Source organism: Galeopterus variegatus, unplaced genomic scaffold (genome assembly GCF_000696425.1).
Source record: "Galeopterus variegatus unplaced genomic scaffold, G_variegatus-3.0.2 Scaffold2729, whole genome shotgun sequence".
In the NCBI taxonomy this organism is placed as follows: domain Eukaryota; kingdom Metazoa; phylum Chordata; class Mammalia; order Dermoptera; family Cynocephalidae; genus Galeopterus; species Galeopterus variegatus.
The window spans coordinates 37,007-45,203 of record NW_007728840.1 but is presented as its reverse complement, the minus strand read 5'-3'; positions in this window follow the sequence as shown (position 1 = coordinate 45,203).

Genomic DNA, 8,197 nt, shown 5'->3' with positions numbered 1-8,197 from the left:
GGAGCGCCGCTGCGCTCCCAAGCAGCGCACTGTAGCAGTGCGCCACCGGGCCGGCCCTGGATGTGTTCAATTTTAACAGAAGTGTTATTTTTGTGTTATAATGTGATTATTTTCTACACTTTGCTTTTTTGAGGGTATGATATTTTTCCATGTACACTATGTAGCCTTGGCTTATATATTTTCACTGATTTATACCATGTAATTTAACTATATCAACAACTTATTTAAAATGCTTGTTCCCAGGCTAAATCTGTATTTAATAAATCAGAATCTCTGGGGGTTGGGGTCCAGCCACCAGTATTTTTTTCAAGTCTCTCAGGTGATTCCAATGTGCTATGGACTTTGAATAACAGTGCCTTACCCCAGGATTTCCAGTTTGTTCAGAATTTTAGCATACATGTTCATCAGGGATATTGGCCTGTAATTTTCTTTTCTTGTTTTGTCATCTGGTTTTGATATCAGGTTGATGCTAGCCTCAGAAAATGATTTTGAAAGTGTTCCCTCCTCTTCAACTTTTTAGAAGAGTTTGAGAAGTATTGGCATTAATTCTTCTTTAAATATTTGGTAGCATTTACTAGGGAGGCTAATTCCTGGGCTTTTCTTTGTTGGGAGTTTTAAAATTACTATTTCATTCTCTTTAATTGTTATTGATCTGTTCAGATTTTCAGTTTCTTCATGATTCAGTTGGTAGGATGTATGTTCCTAGAAATTCATATATTTCCTCTAAATTATCTAATTTGTTGGTGTTTATAATTGCTCATAATAGTCTCTTATGATCCTCTGTATTTCTGCGGTATCAGTTGTAATGTCTCCTCTTCCATTTATAATTTTATGTATTTGAGTGTTCTCATTTTCTTTTTATTTTAGACTTGCTAAAGGCTTGCCAATTTTATCTTTTGAAAAAATCAACTCAGTCTCATTGATCATTTTTATTGTTTTTCTAGTCTCTATTTCATTTATTTATTTTTTTCTAGTTAATGTTTTCTTTTATTTATTTATTTTTTCTATTTTATTTACAATTATTTTTGTGGGGTATGGTGTGTTGTTTCAATACATGTATACACTACACAACAATTCACTTAGGGTAGATAGCATAGTTTTGTATCCTCTAGTCCACCACTTTTCTTCTCCACCCCCTCCCCTCTCAGCCTCTGGTAACCATTATTCTACTCTCTACTTCTATGAGAACCACTTTTTTTTTTTTTTTAGATTCCATATATGAGTGAGACTATGCAGTATTTGTCTTTCTGTGCCTGACTTGCTTCACTTAACATGGTAGTTTCCAGTTCCATCTATGTTGCTGCAAATGATAGTATATCATTTGATTTTATAGCTGGATTTTATTCCACTATGTACATATACCATAGTTTTAAAAAATACATTCATCTGTTGAAAGACATTTAGGTTGATTCCATCTCTTGGCTATTGTGAATAGTGTTGCAATGAACATGAGAGTGCAGGTGTCTTTTTATATACTGATTTCATTTCCTTTGGCTATATACTCACTAGTGGGATACTGGATCATAAGGTAGGTCTATTTTTACTTTCCTGAGGAACCTCCATACTGTTTTCCACAATGGCTGCATCTATTTACATTCACACCAACAATGTAGGAGGGCTCCCTTTTCTCCACATCCTCATCAGCATTTGTTATTTTCTGTGTTGTTGATAATAGCCATTCTAACTGGGGTGAGATGATATCTCATTGTCGTTTTAATTTGCATTTCCCTGATGATTAGTGATTTTGAGCATTTTCTCATGCACTTGTTGGCCATTTGTATGTCCTCTCTTGAGAAATGTCTGTTCAAGTCATTTGCCCATTTTTAAATTGGGTTATTTGTTTTTTTTGCTGTTGAGTCCAGTTCCTTATATATTCTGGATATTAGCCCCTTGTCTGATGTGTAATTTCCAGACACTTTCTCCCATTCTGTAGGTTGTCTCTTCACTTTGTTGATAGTGTCCCTTGCTGTGCAGAAATTTTTCAGTTTGATGTAGTCCCATTTGTGTATTTTTGCTTTAGTTGCCTGTGTCTTTGTAGTCTTGCTAAAAAAAATGCTTCCCACTTCCATTTCTTATAGCATTTCTCGTATGTTTTCTTCTACTAGTTTCATAGTTTTGAGTCTTAAATGTAGGTCTTTAACCCATTTTGGGTTGATTTTCTGTATGGTGAGAGATGGGGGTCTAGTTTCAATCTTCTGCATGTGGATATCCAGTTTTCCCAGCACCATTTATTGAAGAGGCTGTCCTTTCCCCTCTGTATATTCTTGGCACCTTCGTCGAAAATTGCTTGTAAGTATGTGGGTTTGCTTCTGGGCTCTTTACTCTGTTCCATTGGTCTATTTGTCTATTTTTATGCCAGTACCATGCTGTTTGGTTTCTATAGCTTTATAGTATATTTTGAAGTAAGGAAGTGTGATGCCTCCAACTTTCTTCTTTTTGCTCCAGATTGCTTTAGCTATATGGGGTCTTTTGTGGTGCCAGAATAATTTTAAGATAATTTTTTTTTTCTATTGGCCTAGAATAAAGATTATTTCTGATGTTTCCTGGTTAATTTTCTCTATGGATGATCTGCCTTTTGCTGAAAGTGGGGTGTTAAAGTCCCCAAGTATTATTGTGTTACAGTCTATTTCTCCTGTTAGGTCTAATAGTAATGGCTTTGTATAATGGGGTGCTCTGGAGTTGGGTGTGTATATATTTAGAATTGTTATATCCTCCTGTTGAATTGATCCCTGTATCATTATATAATAAACTTCCTGCTGTTTCCAGTCAAGATGGTGGAATAGACAGTCCCCAGCATCACTCGCTCCCACAAATCAACTAATTTACAACTATTAAAAAGCAACGACAGCCAAGCTGGGGGCACTAGAGCTCAGGAGAAGAGGAGGAGAGCCTATGTAGTGCAGGAAGGCCAGAGAAACCGTGATGAGAGAAAGAAAAAATCCCCTCTGATCATTTTGAGCCCTGGCCACTTCCAGGCTAGAGCTGCTGAATGCATGGAGCAGGGTATATGTCAATGTTGAACCCTCAAAATATGTATAATCAAGAATGATTCAATAAAAATTAAAAATAAATAAATAAACTTTCCTATCTTTTTTTACTTTCCTTGGCTTGAAGTTTATTTTATCTGATATAAGTATGGCTACTCCTGCTTTTTTTTGGTTTCCACCTACATGAAATATATTTTTCCACCCTTTCACTTGCAGCTAGTGTGTGTCTTTATCAGTTAAGTGACCTGTAGGTAGCATATTGTTGGTTCATGCTTTATAATCCATTGAGCCACTCTGTGTCTTTTAATTGGGCATTTAATCTATTTACATTTAGGGTTATTATTGATATACAGGGACTCATTACTGTCATTTTGCTGTATTTTTTTCTGGTTGCTTTGTAGATCCTTTTTTCCATTCTTACTATCTTCCTTTGTAGTTAAGTGGTTTTCTCTAGCTTTTCATTTTGATGTCTCACAATTTATTCTTAGTATGTTTGTTGTAAGATTTTGTTATGGTTATCTTGAGGCTTACAAAAACCATGTCATAGATATAACAGATTATTTTAGACTAATAACAACTCTATGCTTTGGCATCATTCCTCCCACTTTTTTACATTTTGTTGTTTCAAGTTACATGCTTTAATACTGCCTATCTCTTATACAGTTGTTGTACTTGTTGTCTTGTTAGGGTTGTCCTTTAGTCTTCATACTGAGGATGTGAGTTATTTAATCACCACTCTCATGACATTGAATTGTTATGAGGTTGTCTGTCAGCTTACTTTACTAATGAGTTATGTACTTTCAAATGCATTCTTGCTGCTCCTTAGAGTCATCTTCTTTCAGATTGAAGAACTCCCTTTAGCATTTCTTGTAAGGCAGGTCTAGTGTTGACAGATTCCCTTAGCTTTTGTTTGTCTGGGAAAGACTTTATTTCTCCTTCATATTTGAAAGTTACTTTTGCTGGTTAGTGAATTCTTGGCCAACAGTCTTTTTTCTTCAGCACTCTGAATATATCATCCCATCCTCTTCTGGTCTGAAGTGTTTCTACTCAGAAATCTGCTGAGAGACATTTTGGGGCACTGTTGAATGTTATGTTTTCTTTTCTCTTGCTGCTTTTAGTATCCTTTCTTTGTCTTTGGTTTTTGATAAGTAGATTATAATGTGCCTTGGGGCATTTCTCCATGGATTGAATTTGATTGGTGATCTCTGAGTTTCCTGTACCTGGATGCTATACTTGATGCTCTCTCCATACTTGGGAAATTTTCAGCCATTATTTTCTTGAATATGCTTTCTACATCTCTTCCTTTTTCTTCTCCTTTGGATATGCCAATTATGTGAAGGTTATTTCTCTTGAGGAAGTCCCATATTTTAGGTATTTCTGTTTAATGTTTTTCTTATTCTTTTTACTTTTGGCTCCTCTGATTTGATAATTTCATGTATTTTTTCTTTGAGCTCACTGATTCTTTCATCAGTCTGATTCAGTCTGCTGTTGGAGCTTTCTATCAAGTTTTTCAGTTCAAATAACGTGTTCTTTATTTTCAGAATTTCTATTCTTTTAATTGATTCAATTCCTTTGTCAAGTTTCTCATTCTGCTCCTGGATTGTTTTCCAGATATAGTTTAATTTTCTATCAGTATTTTCTTGTGACTCCCTAAACATCCTTAAAAGGGTTATTCTGAATTCTCTGTCAGACGTTTCATAAATTTGCCCTTCTTCTTGGTCCATTTGCTGGTGCCTTGTTTGTTTCCCTTGGTGGTATATTTCTCTGTTCTTTTTAAATCCTTGTCCCCTTATGTTGATGCCTGGGCATTTGAGGAAACTGCTACCCTTCTAGGTTTCATAGGTGTTCTTTGTGGTGTTAGTGCTTTACTGGTTGATATCAGAGCTTTGTCTCTCGTCTGTGGGGTTTATTTTCAGTTCTGTTTTGGATTATTATTTACCACAGTCACTTAAACTCTGCACTGGAACTAATTTGTTGTCCCTTGGTTGATTCCAAAATTGGCAGTACTTCCTGTGGGGACCAGCACTTGAGACCTGTGGTTTAGCTAAATTGGTGCTTTGCTGCCAATTCTCTGGGGAAGGCCTTCGTGTGGATGAAATTTTAATTGTTGGCCTTTTAATCACTTCCAGGTATTGTGAGTTCAGATACACCTGGGCTGTGTAGAAATTCTGACCTGAGACCAAGTCTTTATAGCAAACTGTGCCCCCTGAAGTTTTACTGCCTTGCCCAGTCTCCACTGAGGAGGCCTGTGCCAACTGTAAGGCAGATCAGCTACCCATGTTGCATCCCAATGTTTCACAGGTGGGCCAGCCTCTCCCCCACACTCTAAATGCTTCCCTTGGGGTGGGCCATGTGCAGGTCCTTCATGATGACTCACTGGCTTCTGGATGGGTCCTTTCTTCAATTGGCTGCAGCCCCTCAGTCCTATGGAGGTCCATGGGAACTTGGTCAGTGGTCTCACTGCCCTGGTGGCTGGCATGTTACACTGCAAGGCTCTCTTCTCCCCTGTAGACACCAACCAACTTCATGCAAAGGGCACAGCTATGTCTCGTTCGTTCATGCTCCACATGTTTCAACATTTTCCTACCCCTCACTGGGCTGGCCTGGAAGTGGCCATAGATCAAAATGGTCATAGCAGTCATTTGTTTCTGTCATTGCAGTTTCTCCTGCCTTCAGGAAATCCATGGGTCTTCTCTTCTTCCCCCAAGGTCCAGTGGCTCCAGGTTCAAATTGTTTGCTTTTTTTTTGTATTTATTTTTTTATTAAGTTCCTTGTGTACTAGTAATAATAGGTACATTATCTATTTATTATTACTATTATTTCTTAACAACTCCAACTCTTGGGAATTTCTATTTTTTTAGATACCCCTATTGGCAAGGTTAGGAATCACTTAATATAAATCTGCATAACTTTTGCAAACAAACCTTTTCAATTTGATTTAAAATTTTATTATTATTATTGTTATTGATTATACATATTCATGGGACAAGAGTTAACTTTCAGCACCTGTGTCCAAGATATGGTGAGCAAATCAATGCTATCAACATGTCCACCACCTTGCAATTATTCTCCTTGGCCCCACCCAACCTCTCCCCAATGCTCCTTTTCCTCTGCTCCCTTATTCCCCAGCAAACCTAAGTCTGTTCTCTCCCTCTGAAAGTTCAACACACCACTGTGATCTTTCCTTCCTTCTTTCTCTCATAGCTCCCAATTATGAGTGAAGTCTTCACTTTTTAAAAGTTGTAAATTGATTGATTGTGGGAGAGAGTGATGCTGGGAACCATCTGTTCTGCCATCATGTTGATGTTCTATTTCATTTATTTCTACTTTGATTTTTAATATTTCCTTCCTTCTGCTAAATTTAAGTTTAATTTTTTTCTGTTTCCTTGAGATACAAAGTTATGTTGTTTATTTGAGGGTTTTCTTCTGTCTTAAAGTAGGTGTATATTGCTATAAACTTCCTTCTTAGAACTGCTTTTGCTGCATCCCATAAGTTTTGGTATGTCATGTTTCCATTTTCACCTGTGTGAAGATAGTTTTTGATTTCCCTTTTGATTTATTCTTTGACTCATTAGTTTTTCAAGGGTTTGTTGTTTACTACATATTTGTAAATTTTCTAATTTTCTACCTGTTACTTATTTCTAGTATCGTATTACTGTGGTTGGAAAAAATACTTGATACAATTTCAATCTTCTTGATTTTGTTAAGACTTTATATGTGGCCTAAAATATGATCTATCCCGGACAGTGTTCTGTGTACATGTGAAAAAAAATGTGTATTCTGATGTTGTTGGATGGATTATTTTGTATATATATGTCTGTTAGGTCTTTGGTCTATAGTGTTGTTCAAGTATTTTTTATTGATTTTCTGTCTAGATGTTGAATGCATTGTTGAAAGTGTAATATTGAAGTCTTCTACTATTGCTGCATTGCTGTCTATTTCTCTCTTCAGTTCTGTTAATATTTGCTTTATATATTTAGGTGCTTCAAAATTGGTTATAAAAATATTCACAATTGTTATATCCTCTTAATGAAATGACCTCTTTATCATTACATAATGACCTTCTTTGTCTTTTCTGACAGTTTTTGACTTAAAATCTATTTGGTCTGATGTAAGTATAGCTACCCCTGCTCTCTTTTGGTTACCATTTGCATGGAATATCTTTTTCCATTTCTTCACTTTCAGACTATTTGTGTCCTTAAAACTAGAATTCATCTCTCATATGCAGCATATACTTGGATCCTGTTTTTTTATATCCATTTTTGCCACTCTATATCTTTTGATTGCAAATTATAACCCATTTATATTTGAAGTAATTATTAATATATTATGGCTTAGATCTGCCATTTTGTTCATTGTTTTCTGACTCTCTTGTAGTTCCTTTGTTCCAGTCTTCCCCTCTGGCTGTCTCTCTTTGATTTTTTTTGGTAGTGATATGCTTTGATTCCTTTCTCTTTATCTTTTGTGGATCTACCACAGTTTGTGTGTGTGTGTGTGCATGTATGTGTGGTTGCAATGAGGTTTACACAAAACATCTTATAGTTGTAACAATCTATTTTAAACAGATAACAACTTAACTACAACTACATACAAAAAGACTACATTATAACTTCTCCTCACCCCACATTGTATGTTATTGATGTCACAATTTACATTTTTTATATACATAGTTATAGTTATTTTGAATACTTTTGTCTTAACTTTTATACTAAAGTTAAAAGTGACTTATGTTCCACCATTACAGTATTATATTATTCCGAATTTGAATGTATGCTTACCTTTACAGTTTCATGTTGTTAGCATAGTTTTGTTTCAACTTGAAGAACTCCCTTTAACATTTCTTGTAGGTCTGGGCCGGCCCGTGGCTCACTCGGGAGAGTGCGGTGCTGATAACACCAAGGCCCCGGGTTCAGATCCCTATATAGGGATGGCCGGTTCGCTCACTGGCTGACCGTGGTGCTGACAACACCAAGTCAAGGGTTAAGATCCCCTTACCAGTCATCTTTTGAAAAGAAAACAAAACAAAAAAAAACATTTCTTGTAGGTCAGAGTTAGTGGTGTTGAACTCACATAGATTTTGTTTGTCTGGAAATATCCTTACTTCTCTTTCCTTTCTGAAGACTACCATGCTTGGGTATAGTATTCTTGGTTGGCCGTTTTTTCCTTTTAGCACTTTCAATATATCACCCCACTCTCTCCTGGCCTTCAAT